This window comes from Equus przewalskii, chromosome X (genome assembly GCF_037783145.1).
Source record: "Equus przewalskii isolate Varuska chromosome X, EquPr2, whole genome shotgun sequence".
Taxonomy (NCBI): Eukaryota; Metazoa; Chordata; class Mammalia; order Perissodactyla; family Equidae; genus Equus; species Equus przewalskii.
In genome coordinates this window covers 99,586,393-99,602,896 of record NC_091863.1, presented here as the reverse complement: position 1 = coordinate 99,602,896, position 16,504 = coordinate 99,586,393, and the positions used below count along the sequence as shown (strand labels likewise).

The following is a 16,504-nucleotide window of genomic DNA, read 5'->3' as shown; positions in this document are numbered from 1 at the left end:
ATCAGTTAAATACGCAGAATATTAAGCATTACTCAACTGTCCAAGGCGTTTTTTCACATCTAACCCTATATTCCCTACGGATAATTTCAGCCTGAGCCTGACCCCCACCCCACTCCACCCATTTTAATTCATAGGTCCTCAGGCAATCACTTAAACCAGTAAGGTCAAAAGAGGAAATAAAAGAAGGTAAAATCTTGAGTGTTTGGGATTTAAAAAAATCCTAACTATAAATAGACTTCAAAGTTACCAAACTCATAATTTACCGGGTTAGTTTAGCTGTTGCCTCACCACAATAAAATAAATTTGAAGTCACAATCCTCATCATCTACTTAAGATTATTTGCATACAAATAATTCAAAATATGTAATCTGTCTTAACATCCTTCTAAAGCTAAAATGTTGAATACAAAATATACAGACAGACTAACATTAACAGTTATGAACTGTCCTTTCCCAGACTAGGGTAGAATTTTGTTTTAATAATGATTAGGGAACACACTTCGCCCAACATAAAAATTAAAATATCCATTATTTTGGAACTCTGACATATATTCAAAAATACACCTCATGGGGGAAAAAAATCTCACACTGAACAACACAAAACTGCAGAAAATAAGGCACTTACCTTCAAAGAATTTAGGAGCAATTCACAAATACACTAATTAAGGAGACTGAGAGGGTCTTAATTGCAATGCACTTTTATTTTACTGTTGACGGGTAATGGTCAGAGTGTTGTTAATCGAAAATATTCAAATATTTTACTTATCAATTTTTAACTATTTATAGCATCGGATCATTTAAGGGGGGAAGACAACTTATTTTATATGTAAACATTCATTTTCATATCAGTTAAAAAAAGAACCCACCCCACCCCCACTGCTAGTCTCTGATACCTTAGAATGCGAGCCATTTCACAGGGGGAAAGAATGGCTAAGAAGTACATTTCTTTCCCAATCCTCTTCTCTACCCATTCATTAAACACCAAATACTGAAATTGATTTCAACTCCTACCTCGATCTTCCTACCAGGAATGCTCCCTAGGGCACTGAATCCCTTCCACTGTCACTTATTCCAAGTGCCAAAGCCCCTCCTATTAATAGTAAATCCCTCTCTTACTGACTCACTGTAACTCCAACTTAATGAAATAGACACCAAGCAGAATTTGCAAAATTTTCTAATGGAATTTTCCTGTTTTCAAAAGATTAAAAAAGAAACTAAAAGTAGAACACACACAGACTACGTTACAAACATTTAAAGTTCAACCAATTTGTAAGCATTTATGTTGCTTATTCTATACTGGTTCTATTTAAATTTTTTTTGAAAGTTTGTATATAGGTATTGTGTACTTACACACCAGGCCAAGTTTCCCACGCAAATAACTGACATGTAAATACAAAACTAAGTCATTACACCAAAATTGCAAGACAATTTGAAATTTTTCCTTCAAAATTTTTTGTTTAATTATGGAAATTTTCAAGGACACACAAAAGTGTGAATAGAGAGAATAGTACAATGAGCTCTCCTATACTCACCATCCAGCCACAATCATCAAACTCAAGGCCACTTTTGTTTCATCTCTACCTCCCACCACTCCCTCCCCCAATTATTATCTCCAAAAAAGAATTAAAAGGAAGACTGTGCTCAGTAAGGACACTGAGAAAAATCGAAAAATAATAAAACTATCAAAGACTAGCAGGAAGTCAAGAATCTAACAATGTAACTGTACGGCCACCCCACACAACTCCTTGTTAAGTGGCAAAATTTCTTTAAGAATTCAGTTAAAAACAAAGAAATAGCCATCTCTGAGAATTTTAACGAAACCCATAAGATCCAAAAGACATATTTAAAATTATACCTAAAAGGGTACGTGATGAAAATGAACTTAAACATCTGCAATTAGCTTGCATTCACGTAGCACCTTGGCTCAAAAGGAAAAAACCAGACTATTTAACATAATGTGTCATAAAATTACAATTCAACCACTTGAAAAACCGCTGAACACTTATGCCTTAACTGGTCCTTCTGATCCCTAATTATAGATTGATATCAATGTAGAAAGAAAACCAGGCATTTTAACGTAAGTGGTTTAAAATGTTCAAAATTAACCCCACCGTTCAGTGGAAAATAGGTGAAAGCAAGTCTAAACTACCTGAATTGTATGTCATTAAATAGAAATGTATCCACTTTCCAGGGCCGTTTTTTTTTTTAAATAAGTTCACATATACCCTTAAATGCAACGCGCTAGGCTACAGATAGAATTAAGAGACCGCCTCCTGCTTTTGCTCCTATCCAATACGCACAGAGAGAAGGTTGGCAGGAAAGTGCTGCGAGGACAGTAACAAACACCAGCAGCTCCCGAGCAGGCCCTGCTAGAGCCAGGAATGACGCACTTCGGTAACCCGACTCTTTCTCCCCTCCACCCCCGCCCCCAGCAGCGGTGCTGACACCGCCAACAGCCCGGAGTAGGAAAAAAGACAACAGAAAAAAGGCAGAGGTTGGACCGCACCAGGTTTCATCAAGAAACCTCGATTATTCCTCTTTCAACACTAACCACTAGGACTAAACAGGAAAAGAAGCTTCGTGCTTAAGCAAGTCCCATCATGGTGGTTTAAGAGTCACTAAATTAAGCTGATAATGAGTCCAATCCACAGAGACAAATACAGGGTGTGGCTGCTGTGAAATACGGCGGTCCGTGGGAGAAAAGGGGTATTGAATTTACACTCCGGTGTGAGGGGAAGATGGGGCTTTACTGGGGGAGGGGGGGTGGGGGGGGCCGGCCCGCGCATTTTAAGGAACCATTTCAAACCAACAAGCTTTTCGTCTACTTAAACCTAATCCTACAGATCAAAAGTTTCTAATAGATATATCATGTAAACTGTAAATAACCATTTAATCAAACACCGTGACCCTCAATTAAAAAACTACATCCAAGAGAAAGGAGGAGGGAGAGAGAAAGGCGGGGGGGGGGGGGCAGCCAACAACATATAAAACATTTCTAGGCCACGGAGGAGAAAGTCTCACAAACCGGATGAAACTACTAATGCAATATTAAAAATTAAAGCTGAACACTGCAGCACGAAAAATCACACGATAAAACCCATTACAGTTCAGGATTAAAAATAAAATGACATATACACGAAGGGGGAGTGGAAAGTAAATGTCGAAAGTACAGCGGTTTATAAAAAACTAAAGGCAAAACGACATTCTCGCGACGAAAAAAAAAGGGGGGCAGAAATCAACAATACGTTCACGAATATAGGCCAGAAGAAAATGGGAACGGGGCTCAAAGTTTTGCGGAACTACTTGATGCTGTTTCCCACACCTTCTCTCTCCTATGGCCCATCCGACCCTTTTCGTCCCCAAATCGCCGTCCACAGATCGCCGGGTACGTGAAAGAAGAAAAAAGAAAGTCAACCCCAAGCAAGAATAAAAGTGTGGAGGGAAAAAGCAGAAGCTGCCTACCTGGGGCAAGGATCGGCTCAGTTCGTGCCTTGAGAAAGACAGTGCGGGTGGGGGTGGGAACGAAAAGCAGCACTAAAACTAAAACAAAAGTGGCGCCAAAACCCCCCAACAAACAGCCTTCCACTCCCGCCCTTCCCCCCTCCTCACATGCCCGGCAGGCAGGGCCCCCTTCGGGGCAAGGTCTGCACGCGGGGGCCAACACCGCCAGACACCAACCTATTTATAAAATTGGTGCCCGAAGAAAACTGACCGAAGTCGGGCCTCGGAAGGGATGGAGAGATCGATGCCAATCGCTTTCCCAAGCAGTTCCCCCACCACGCGCTGGAGATGATGGGGCGGGGGAGAAGCAGAGGGGCCCGTCACATGAATGTTGTTCCCTCTCTAGGAAGGGAGGAAGAGAGGGAGGGAGTGGAGGGAGGGAGAAAAGGAAGGAGGGGAAGGGAGAAGGGAGGGGGCACGAGGGAGGGGTGTGATCAGAGTAGATTTTCCCTCGCCTCCCTCGGTCCGAGGCCCAAATATACACAACTGAGACTCCTCTCCTCCCCTCCCCCCTAGGTTCCCAGCACCACCATTTTGCTCGCTTCCTTCCCCTCACCGCGACACCGCGCTCTCCCCCACCCCGACCACAGCCTCCCCGGCTTTCCTCCCCCGACTACGGCTCGCACCCCACCCCACCTCCAGCTCCGGCTCTCCGAGCCTTAAGAGCCTGCCGGAGAAAAGGCACCTAAATCTAACGCTACACCGAGAAGCGGAGCCTCCATCTTGCGCTGCTCCGCGTTCTCCATTTTGGGCCACCCATGGGGGGGGTCTCCGGAGAGGCCCCGAGGGAGAGTTGGGCGAGGGAAGGAAGAGAAAATCTTCCGCCAGGGTAGTCGAAAAGCAGCGTCGTGCGGTAGAAAGCCACTCTAGGAGTAGGAGGTAGGGAGGCAGGGGGCTGGAAGTTCCTCGCTAGTGTGCAGGGAGCAAGTTGGGGGGCGAAGGGAGAAAGAAGGGTCGAGGGTTACGCGGGGACGAGGCGGAGTCTCCCGCCCTGACTGCGCCCCCCGCTCGGCGGCGGCCGCCGGCCCGAGGGACGCGGAGGGGAAATTCACCGGCACCCGGGGGCCCCGCTCCTTCCCTCCCAACTCCTCTCGCGCCCTGTTTCAACCACACACACCTCACCGTGGGCCCCGCGCCCTCCGGGTGCCCCTCCAAACTTCTAGAAGCTTCGCCTCCGCCATTTTATAACTTACCTCCCCCCTCAGCGTACACAGAGGCAGCAACGAGACTGTTCGCCTCCCCCACTCCTCCTTCCTTCTTTCTCAGGCCGGGGGCTTCTCCCCCCTGGGCTGGTACAAGATATTTGCCCCTTCCTCTTCTTTACACCCTCGAATTCTACTCAGGGACGGAAGCTCCCGCGGTTCTAGAGCGGTGGGGGGTTTTGAAAGTGGCGGTCGGATCCGGCGGGTTTTTTTTTTTTTTTTTTTTTTTTTTTTGGTGGCGCTTCGGGATTGTTTGGGGTGTTCGCTCTTCGGCGACTTGGAGGCGAATGGAACGCGCAGGCGCCATCTGTCGGCCACGAACCCGCGCCCGGCTCCCGTTGGGAGGGAGCGGCATCTAGCGGCCGAGAGCCCGCATTGCACCGCCAGGCTGCCTTCCCTCCCACCCAGCGTCCTCCTCCCAGTCACCAGCCAATCGTGGCCGACTGCCTGCCGGGTTCAGCGTCTCCGACGCCGCCTCCAAACGAGGCGCCCGCAGGGGCGCGCCGCCGAGTGGGGTAAACAAGGTGCCGTGCCCGCGCCCGCCTTACTCATTCGTTTGGCAGCGCTTCCGCCGCGGGCCGGACCGGGCCGCGTTTCCACTTTCTTTATTGGGGGGTCGAGGCTAGGATGGTGGGAATGTCCGGCGGAGCCCCGGGCCGTGGGAAATCGGAAACCGGCCTCGCTCGGGACTCGTTCCCCGGGCCCCTCCGCCCCCCGCGCAGCCCGAGGTGGCAGCCCTGTCTGGCATCACCCTTCGACGTTCCCTCTGACACGCCCCAGCGAGGGCCATTCGGCCCTGGTTCCTGGACCCTCGCTTCCCCGCGGTCCCTCCTCCTTCCCACCAAAAGAACTCAACTCGCCTAACTCTGGCACCTGATCCTAAGTGACTTAGGGGTTTGCCTTTTGAATTTTTGTTTTGTTTGCTCTTTGCTTCGGGTGTGGAGAGAAAGCGAGTTGATTGTCTACCGGGAAGACCTGGCACTGGGGTGAAAAATGTCTTTCTTTACAACCCGCTATGCCCGTCTCCCAGAAAACGTGCTCGCTCTCCAGGGTCCAGGAGACTGAGGGAACTGGGCTACTAGGCTAGGCCGGGCGCCCGAGCCGTTTATTCTCGACTCTTGGGGCGGAGGGAGCAAACGGCATGGAGCGAAGTGGAGGGAAATCGCAATGTGGGCGAAGGAGTCAGGGGGACCTGCCCGAGTTCCCCGCCGCCCTGCTGAGCCGCCCTCTTCCTGGAGACGTGCGCGGGGCGGCCTCGCGACTTTGTTGAGGATTGTGGTTCCTTCCTAGCCCGCCTCCTCCCACCCCCAAGATGTTTGAAGTGCGAAAGCGCACCCCTTCGGCTCCTTCGTCCCCAGTAACGCTGTCTTGATCACCCTTCTTATTTTTTTGTTTCGGATCCAGCGTCCCGGACCTTTGGCTGCCGAAAGCTCTACGCGGGGGAGAGACTCGGGGAGGGCCTGTCCCCTCCGAAGCGCCGCTCTTCCTAGGACGGGAAGAAGTGACCTATGACATTGTCTCCATTGCTGTTACAGAAATTCCCAGATTCATACAATAGTGTTTAGTTAAGAGCTCTTCGTTTCTGTTTCTTAAAATTTTGATTAAGATACTCCTTTAATATTAAATTACTTTTCAATTAGGAGAAAAGGAATCAATGTATTTGATAACGAGACAGTTTCCAAATGAGAAATAATGCAAGCGCCGTGTAAGTCGAGGGGATTTCACCCGATATCCCTTTTAAAGCATTCCAAATGCAGTATAATTATTTTCAGTCCTTAAATTATATTCCTTCCACGCCTGTGTCTTAGTTTCTCTCCCATGCTCTGTGCTTACTGGTTTTTTCCTGCAACTTTGAGTTATGGTGTATTTAATCAACTGAATAATCAAAGTTAAACAGAAATATCTAAATATCAATAACAAGAAATAAAATCTGAGACGTTTTTACTTAAACCTCTAAAGCTTTGGGGAGTGGAATACTATTCAAAATAAATTTTCATTTCTTTTATAGACCATCTTTGGTAGGATGTTATACAGTTTTTAATAGATTCAAGTGACAGAATGATGCAGCTAGAACATTAAATAGGGAGTAGTGGAAAATTTACAGTTCTATAAGTTAATGCAAAATTCCACTTAAAGTAATAGAAAAATTGGGCTCCATACCAAATCATTTTACATTAATTTAGTTCAATTGTGCCAATTTAATATCAATTGATATTAAATGATTTCCTGTTTTAGTATTAGCTGAACACTACTGATTTTTTGCTCCAACATCACATTTATAGTAGATGGTGTAAACAGTTTTTTATCTATTTTATAAATTGACCTTCTCGGTTGATTGTCTATGTAACAATTGAGACTTTAAACAATTTTATACTTTGAACGACATTGAAAAGTTCCTCTGTTTAGTAAACTTACTTTCATTTTGTGAAAGATACCACCAAAGAAGATTAATAACTGTGACTGGTATAACATCAGAAATAAATTTTACAGCAAATTTATACTGATATTTAAGAATGGCTCTCAGTAGTCTTTTTTTTTCTAGAGCTCATTCAAAAAAATATTTCTTGAGCCTTCCATATGTGCAGATCACACTGCTGTGTACCCCAGTCCTATCCTAAGAAGTGGAACACTGAAAGACCGAAGAATGCGCCCCTAAAAATTGAGGAGAAAATGAGAAAATGCCATCAAGTGAAATATGGAACTGATGTAAAATAAGCATTACTCAAATATTTGTAACATGTCCTTCGTGAGATAATATTGTAATGGCACAAGCTTTTGGTGCCTGATAAGAAATACTGAAAAAGGGAAGTTGAATAGTTAGAACATTTGGTACTGTGTAAGGGGCAAGACACTCTTTGATGCAAAAATATTCTGGTCACTATGAATGCATACCCCACAGTGTAGCAGAGCTCATCCTTCAGCCTTACCACAGTCTGAATAAAGCATCCCACAATTCTCTTTGCTCTGACTCCATAGAAGGGGAGCAAGCTTGTGATTATAAATGAGGTTTTCCAGATAGTCTCCTACTCTAAACAGTATACATATATATTTTGTATTTTCTAACACCATTCTAAACATGACCTAAAATCCAGAAAGCTAAAGATGGATACATTTTAGTCCACAGAAATTTAAAATTATATATATCAAAATACTATAAACAAAGTCAAAAGATAAACTATAAGGTGTGAGAAAATACTTGCTACGCGAATGAAAAAGGCTGATTTCCTTAAGACACAAAGAACCCTCACAAATCATTAAGATAAAAATATTCCAGGAGAAAAACGGACAAAGGATATAAACAGTCAACATATTAGACAAGAAATCCAGATGGCTAATAAATATATAAAACAGTGCTCAACTTCATTCACCACTGAGACATGCAAATTAAATATCACTTCTCCTACCAGACTTGCAGAGATTTACAATTTTAATAATACTCAGTGATGGTGAAGAACTAAGAATTCTCTTATACTGTTGGTGGGAGTGTAAATTGTCTTAAAAAACAGTATCTCATAAAATGTAAAATTAACATAGCATTTCCATTTCCAAGAATCTATGATATAGATATGCTCATACAAATTACACAAAGATATATGTAGAAAGATTTTTCATTATAGCTTTGTAATAAGGAGAAACTGACAGGAATAGAAATGGCGTCATTAGGGGACAGGTTAAAGAAATTATGATACATCCATACAATGGGGTTTTATGCCCACTGTTAAAGCAATTAAAATATATTTATCTACTGATACAAAAATATTTCTAAGATACGTTGTTATGTGAAAAAAATCAAGTTACAAATAGCTTGTATAGTGTGATCTCATTTGTGAATATTTATATATTTACATACAGATATATGTGCTTGCATATGCATGAAATATTCTTGAAGAATTTGCAGGAAAGTTAACAGCAATTACCTCTCAAGAAAGGTGGTGCAGGGTTCCAGGGCTTGCAATTTCGCTTTTCACTGTATACGTTGCTACCTTATGTTGATTTTTTTTACAGTGAGCGTATATTACTTATGTAATTTTTAAGATACTGGTTACTCTGGGAAACAGTTTGGCACTTTCTTATAAAGCTAAACATACACTTACCACATGAGCCATCAATCTTACTCCTGAGCATTTATCCTAGAGAAATGAAAAGTTATGTTTACATAAAAATTTGTGCACAAATGCTCATAGCAGATTTACTTGTGATGGCCCAAAACAGGAAACAACCCAAATGTCCATGAACTGGTAAATGGTTAAACAAACTGTGCTATATTCATAGACTGGAATACGACTTAGAAGTAAAAAGGAACAATTGATACATGTGACAACTTGGATGGACCTCAAGGGCATTATGCTTAGTTGAAAAAGCCAATCTCAGAGAGTTAACACACTGTATGATTCCATTACATAATATTCCCAAAATGATAAAATTACAGTGATGGAGACCAGATCAGTGGTTGGCAAGGGCTGGGGTTGGGGGAAGGGTGTAACTTAAGGAGTAATGAGAGGGAGTTTCTTTGTGGTGATGGAACAGCTGTGTATCCTGACTGGTGATGTTTACTTAGGTCTAAACATGTGTTAAAATTTCATAGAACTGCACGCGTGTGTGTGCAGGCATGCATGCGTGCATGAAAAAACTGGTGAAATCCAAATAAGGTCTGTTCTTGAGTTAATAGTATTGTATCAATGTCGATTTCCTGGGTTTCACAACATACTATAATTATGTAAGCTATTATCAGTGGGAAAAGCTGCATAAAGGGTACATGGGAATACTCTGTATTATTTTTGCAAGTTCTTTTGAGTCCTAAACTATTTTATTTATTTATTTATCTATTTATTTATTTAGCGAGGAAGATTGGCCCTGAGCTAACATCTGTTGCCAATCTTCCTCTTTTTGCTTGAGGAAGATCATAGCTGAGCTAACATCTGTGCCAATCTTCCTCTATTTTTATGTGGGATGCCACCACAGTGTGGCTTGAGTAGTGGTAGGTCTGGACCTGGGATCCGAACCTGCAAACCCCAGGCTACCAAAGCAGAGTGTGCAAGTTTAACCACTACGCTACCGAGCCAGCCCCCCTAAACCGTTTTAAAATAAAAAGTTGTAGGGGCTGGCCCAGTGGTGCGGGGGTTAAGTTCGCACGTTCCACTTCAGCAGCCTGGGGTTCACCAGTTTGGATCCTGGGTGCGGACATGGCACCGCTTGGCAAGCCATGCTGTGGCAGGCGTCCCACATATAAAGTAGAGGAAGATGGGCACAGATGTTAGCTCAGGGCCAGTCTTCCTCAGCAAAAAGAGGAGGATTGGCAGCAGATGTTAGCTCAGGGTTGATCTTCCTCAAAAAAAATAAATAAAATAAAAAGTTGTAATAAAAAATTTAATGCTGGTGATAAAAGAAAAAAATCTCTGGTTAGTAGAAGAGTAATTATCCATTGTAAATTAATAAATTGAATTTCTAGTTTACAAATCAGCTTTTTGTGAACTTGGATGTACTGTAATGACTTAATTTCCGAGATCCTTACCATCACCCCTGTTTGAACTTATATAATAAGAGCTTGATACTTTGACACTCAGGAGTAGACCATGGACCTGTGGCATCAACAGGAAATAGACATACCAATAAGCCTTCTCTAAAACGAATAGCTGGCACCGTCTAAGACATCTCAAATACCATATTACTGAATTTGCTGGGGGTTTTTGACTTGGAATAAAATAGAATATTTCCATCGCTTCTTGGCCTTTTGGCTAAGATCAAGTGTAGTATAAAATACAATATTTGCAATATGAGTTAATGGAACTGAGCTATACATACAAAAGATTCAATGTCTCTCACATACAACCCCTCTCACTTCCCATTTGAGCTACAATGGTCTTATGTCCAATTTATTTTGCGTCTAACCCAATAGTGATTAGAATACCACCTTCCTTACTCACTTTTATGCTTACTTTGATTTGTTCACTTACATGCTCTCTTATTGGCTCAGTTGACGTATAACAACGCTTCTCAAGTGTTAATTGCTTAAGAATAACCTGGAGATATTGCTAAAATGCAGATTCTGATTCAGTAAGTCTGAAGCTAGGGCGAGGCCTGAGATTTTGCATTTCTAACTCCCAGGTCATGCCCAGCCCATGCTGCTGGTCTAAAGTCCACTCTTAAAGCTTGAGGGCCTCAGGAACAAAGTACAAATTCTTTAGAGTAGCTTTCAGTGCCTTCCACAGTGTTAAACCAAATTTCATCACTCATAACTGTGTACCTTGCTGGGGCAATGTCTGTATAGGTCTCTGTCGTCTCCCCAGCGCTTAGTATAGAGCTTGAAACAGGATAGTGCTCAAAAAAATATTCGTTGAATGATTGAAGGAATGAATGAATAAACTAAACAACTACTCCCTGCTCATATACCATACATTCTAAGCAAACTAAATTACTTCCTATTTCCTAGCACTTTCCCACCTCTGTATGTTTGCTTATACTATTTTTTCTCCTTTCCCAGAATTTGCCCTATTCACATTCTCTCCATACTTAAATGCCTAGTTTAAATGAGAAAATCTCCATAAAGCCTTCCCTGATGTCCCAATATGGAAATAATCTCTCTCATTTTGCAAGCCTTCTCCCTACCAGATTTTAAATGCCTTGCAAATAATAATCATAATAGTATTCATGTTTTGTTCACATTCGCTATAACCACCATGCCTAGCACAAATATTAGCATGTAGTAGAAAATCTATGTTTATTAAATTCAAATGGGAGAGTAAAGAATTATCTAGATCAGCACTATGTATTAGAACTTATTGCAATGATGGCAACTTCTATAATCTGTGCTGTCCAGTACGGTAGCCATAAGCAGCTATTGAGCACTGGAAATGTGGTCAATGCAACTGAGGAACTGAATTTTTAATTTTAATTAATTAAAATTTAAATGTAAATAGCTGCATGTGGCTAGTGGCTACGTATTGGACAGTGGCTATCTAGATAATTCTAGTTACAATTGTTCTTCATTCAACAGTATTTACTGAATGCCTCCTACGTGCCAGACACAGAATAGGCTAGGGGCTGGTGATGCAGAGATGAATAATTCATGGTCCTTGACCTCAAAGAGCTTGCAACCTATTAAGAAAAGATAGTCAGGATCAAATAAATCCAATCAAGCGTTATAGGTGCTATTATAGAAGACTGACCAAGTGGAATGTGTGTACAAAGGTGAATGTGGGCAGGAGTCAGAAAGGGTTTATAAGGAAGGTAAGAGTTGAAATGACATAGTATTCATTAGGCAAACAAAAGATAAAGAACTTTAGCCAGGGAGGAGCGTGAAGAAAGGCTGGGAAAGTCAAAACAGAGAGCCCCCCTCCTCTCGGAACCACAAGTAGTTCCTTTGGCTAACACCTAGGAAGCCGAGGGCAGAGAGCTCTATTAAAGGAGAGCTGGAGAAGTTTATGCTGGAGAAATAGGCAGAAACCCAATCACAGAGGGCCCTTCGTATGCCGTAGGCAATGGGGAGCCATAGCAGCGACATGCTCAGTTTGACATTTTAGAAAGATGTCTCTGGATGATGGATTAGGAAGGCTTAGACAGTCTGAGAGGTGATGGGGCTTGGACTAAGCAGTGACAGTGAAAATGTAGTCAGGGTTTAGATAGGGTATGTGTGCTTGTTAGCCTGAAATACGATGATAATTACAGTGAACATCTTTGTCTTCATTTGATAATCCATTCGATTTTCCATTTTTTCTTTTTCTTTCCTTCTTTTTTTTTTTTTTTTTTTTGCACATAGAGACACAGCCTTCACTGAATGGCCAGATCTCCATGGAAGCAAAGTCAAAACTTGGTATGAATATCTGGAAATTTCAAGGAAAAAACTACCTTCTGCCTTCTGCTTGAATCATTTGAGAAATACTAGCCAAAATAATTCATTCCTATCAGCAGCTAATTCTTTCATTACTTAATGCTGGCACTGGTCCTAGTTATTTGTATTAAGTAGTTAAACATGTCATAGGATTTGTTTGTGTAGACAGATGACATTTGCATTATTTTTTGAGTGCCAACATTTAATAAACAACAACAAAAAAGACTTAACAAGGCACAGGCAGCCCTATCAACTCAGACTTATGGATTACTAAAAGGTCCTATTGTGATGTGGATTTTTCAATAGGTTCAGGAGACATTTGTCATTTTAAACCCATACACATTTAATGATTACATTATTCTTCATTTTGTTTGTTGCTGTTGTGGAACTGTTGCTGGGTATTAGTTTTTATAGAAATAGCAGTACTTTTTGGAAGCGGAAACGTTGTTAGCAGAATAATAGATACACCCCCCCCAAATAAACATTCTTTAGCTATTTCCCTATATTGCTGAAAGTGATTTGGTTAAAATTAGCATTGCCCAGAACCTCCAGTAAGACTCTCTTTTATTGACATGCATGTAAGCTTATAAAGGCAAAGTCATATTAATAACTAAAAGGGACACTAACATTAATAAAAACAAAGACTACTCCTTGAATTTAAGTGCAGTATCTGTTACTGGTAACTACCAACATTACGTCAAATTCGAACGCTAGAACTACTGTCAGCATTTGATGTCTGTCATTGGTACCAAATTTACTGTTATAGGCTGATAGCACTTCTAATGTTAGACACTAGAAATTAATGCTGGAAGTACTCGTGGAAAGATTAAGAGGTGTGAAGAAAGGGTGAAGGGAGATTTGCATAGTGGAAGAGAGCTAGCGATAGAAACTTCTCAGAAAATACATTTATCCCAAAATTATAGATAATACTGGATTAGTTTCTGGACCAAACCCTTTTTAAAAAAACTATGAAGGGCATTATTGGAACAGTTGGAAAATTTGAATAAGGTCTAGTAGATGTACTAGACCTTATAATACAAATATTTTATTATATAAATACATATAATAAAAATATAATATTTTGTATCAATGTTAATTTCCTGATTTTGATAATCATACTGTGATTATTAGAAGGATGTCTTTCTTCTTAGGAGATACACACTGACGTATTTAAGGGTAAAGGGGGCATTATGTCAGCAACTTATACTCAAATGGTTCGGAAAGCAAGGTAAATATCTTCCTTGTATACGCATTCTATATTATGGTGGTGTGCGAGAGTGTACTCGCACTGGCTCACAAGAGCGGGTTGTGCACATGTCTCCCAACTGCAGTTAGTGACTTCACATTGAGGGCTTGAAATCAGCCATGGTGACAGCATTTACACCATGAAATCAGCAAATGCCATAGATCAGGGCTGTTTTTTCCTCCTGGAGAGCCAGTTGTTAAAACATATTTGCCAAGGATCAAAATCAAAGATGTCTAGATTCATGAAATGTTTTTGTGTTGTTATAATTGACGGGTTACTCTATTTTGCTTTTAACCTGAGTTGATACATTCAAAAAATACTACTACTCAATAATATTATTACTAATACTCAATACTCAATAACAATAATAATAATATACTACTCAATAATAATAGTAATAATAATGTATTTTTTCTTTTTTTTTTTTTTGAGGAAGTTTAGCGCTGAGCTAACATCTACTGCCAATCCTCCTCTTTTTGCTGAGGAAGACTGGCCCTGAGCTCACATCCATGCCCATCTTCCTCTACTTTCTATGTGGGACGCCTACCACAGCATGGCTTGCCAAGCGGTGCCACATCTGCACCCGGGATCTGAACTGGTGAACCCTGGGCCGCCAAAGCGGAACGCGCAAACTTAAGCGCTGTGCCACCAGGCCGGCCCCCAATAGTGTATTTAATATGCCATCTTTTCATCACCTAAAAATATCTTTCAAACTTATCTTCCCAAGAAAATAGGTAAATATATACATTATCCTAGTTTTGTAGTTATTTTTTGTACACTGTAAACTAAAAGCAATCCGTTATCTAGCAGAAGGAACCAGTTTAGTTATGCCCAAACACTGCTTGCCCCCCAAGCGGCTAGGTCCTCCATAGGACTTCGTGAAGCCTCATGTTCTCCATAAAGTCTCTCTTGAATACCACATGCCACATTGGTCCCTTCTTTACAGTTCATAGAATTGTGTGGAAGATACGTAGAAGAGCATCCAGACCAACCCCCACATTTTTCAGAGGAGAAACTGAAGAGTCAAGAGATTAACATCCCCAATATAACACAATGTCCAGTGACAGAGTTAGGAGCGGAACCCTAGTCCTCTCACCCCCAAGCCCTGGGCTATTTCTCTACACTACTAGAGAACACACTTTCCAGACCAGATCTAGACACTGGATTACAGTGTTCTGCTTCCTGGCCAAACCTAGCATGCTGACTCATTTTGAGAGTAGGAACATCTATCTAGCACAGTAGATGATCAATAAATAAAACTCGGTGCACAATAAACACTTAATATATCCATTAGTTTGGAATGCCTTTCACATAGGCTTCTTTTTTTTGAAGATGCTTTCTGATTTATTTACGAAGCTATAACACCTGACATATATTTTCTTAGAGCTGTAAATGAAGAGCTGGCTACCAACAATGAAAGTAGATGACTTGTTTCACAGAGGGTGGGACATCCAAATGTCTAGGTGCCAAATTATAAAATGAGATCAGCCTTGGAGTCTTTACTGAGGTTTTATGCTTTCAGATTTAAATATGGTTTATCGAACACTCTGAGAATCAATTTAAAGTCACTTTACAGGGCAAAACATTATAGCAATTTAGATATTCTTAAAGGAGAATTGTATCAATTAGTAGCCCAAAAAAAGTGAAAAAATTATGGCTATCAGAAGTTGTTCGTCTCTATTTTTAAAAAATAACGCTTTGCTACAATCATCAGAATGACAGAATGATAAAATTTGAATAAATTTTCAAAAGGACTACCAGCTGAAACTTAATGAGGTTAGTAGTCTAAGATCCCACTCATCAGACACTTTTTAACTGGGGTCTTTATTCCTTTATGAGTTGTTGCAACATTCTTAAAGTTTACAGCCTACCATTCAGCAAGTTAGACCAATAAAACACCCACTTGACCAATTCAGTCTTTTCCCAAGAAGAAATAACAAAACAGTCAAGAGTTTGAAAAGACATTCATTAGTTACAACTGTTGTGACATAGACCTCAAAAACCTTTGAAGTATAATGATCAATCAGATTTTTTATACATAGTATAAAAAATGGTATGCTGTTTGATCAGAGGTCATGTTCTATCCTTCAATTTGCAGATAGCAGTATGTGAGAATTAAGAGGCAATCAAAAATTAATTAATAAGACCAGTATTTGCTGTCATGACATCATTACTTCAACCAAATTGTAATTCTCATGCTCAAGAGGATAGTTGCAAATGTCTAGAAAGTCCCAAACACTATTGATTTTGAAGACATCGGAATGAATGAGACACATATTTCCTTTGCCTGTGAAAAAGAAATCAAAGCCCTGTTTTCTAAAAATGTATCTTTCTAGAAATAGTTAATTAAAGATGAAGAATTCTAGAGAAATTATCTCATATATGTGCACAAGAAGTCATGTACAAGGATGTTCATTGCAGCACTTTTTATAATGGAAACAACCTAATGTCCATCACAGAAGAGTAGCTATATTGCAGTATATTTGTATGATGGAATATTATGCAGTAATGAAAATGAACTAATGCTACATGTATCAACATGGATAAATCACAAAAATGTTATGTAAAAAAAAGCAAGATGCAGAGTAATAGCTAACACATTATTCTTAGTTTATCATGTTCTAAGTGCTTTATATGTATCGACCCATTTAATCCTAAAAATAACCTTATGAGGTAGGTATTATTATGAATTTCCATTTTATAGATGAGAAAAATGAGGCACAGAGAG

General features: G+C 40.9%; 1 protein-coding gene and 1 pseudogene across 14 annotated transcripts in view; one reads left to right on the top strand and one right to left on the bottom strand.

Moving 5' to 3' along the window:
- The window catches only part of STAG2 (STAG2 cohesin complex component), a 134,838-nt gene that overhangs the window by 116,114 nt on the left and 2,220 nt on the right, over window positions 1–16,504 (bottom strand). For 2 of the 14 annotated variants that reach the window (XM_070604339.1, XM_070604348.1), the window contains exons 1-2: window positions 4,137–4,268; window positions 3,678–3,842 (exon numbers count right to left, since the gene is read on the bottom strand). The exons of 1 other annotated variant lie outside the window; for it this stretch is intronic. The gene's annotated coding sequence lies outside the window, so the exon portion shown is untranslated. Of the gene's footprint in view, window positions 1–3,461; window positions 3,985–4,136; window positions 4,269–4,617; window positions 5,012–16,504 lie in introns of those variants that run through there. 11 more of the 14 variants (XM_070604345.1, XM_070604351.1, XM_070604343.1 and 8 more) reach the window with 7 other exon arrangements.
- LOC139081210 (U2 spliceosomal RNA) lies at window positions 10,418–10,499 on the top strand (annotated as a pseudogene).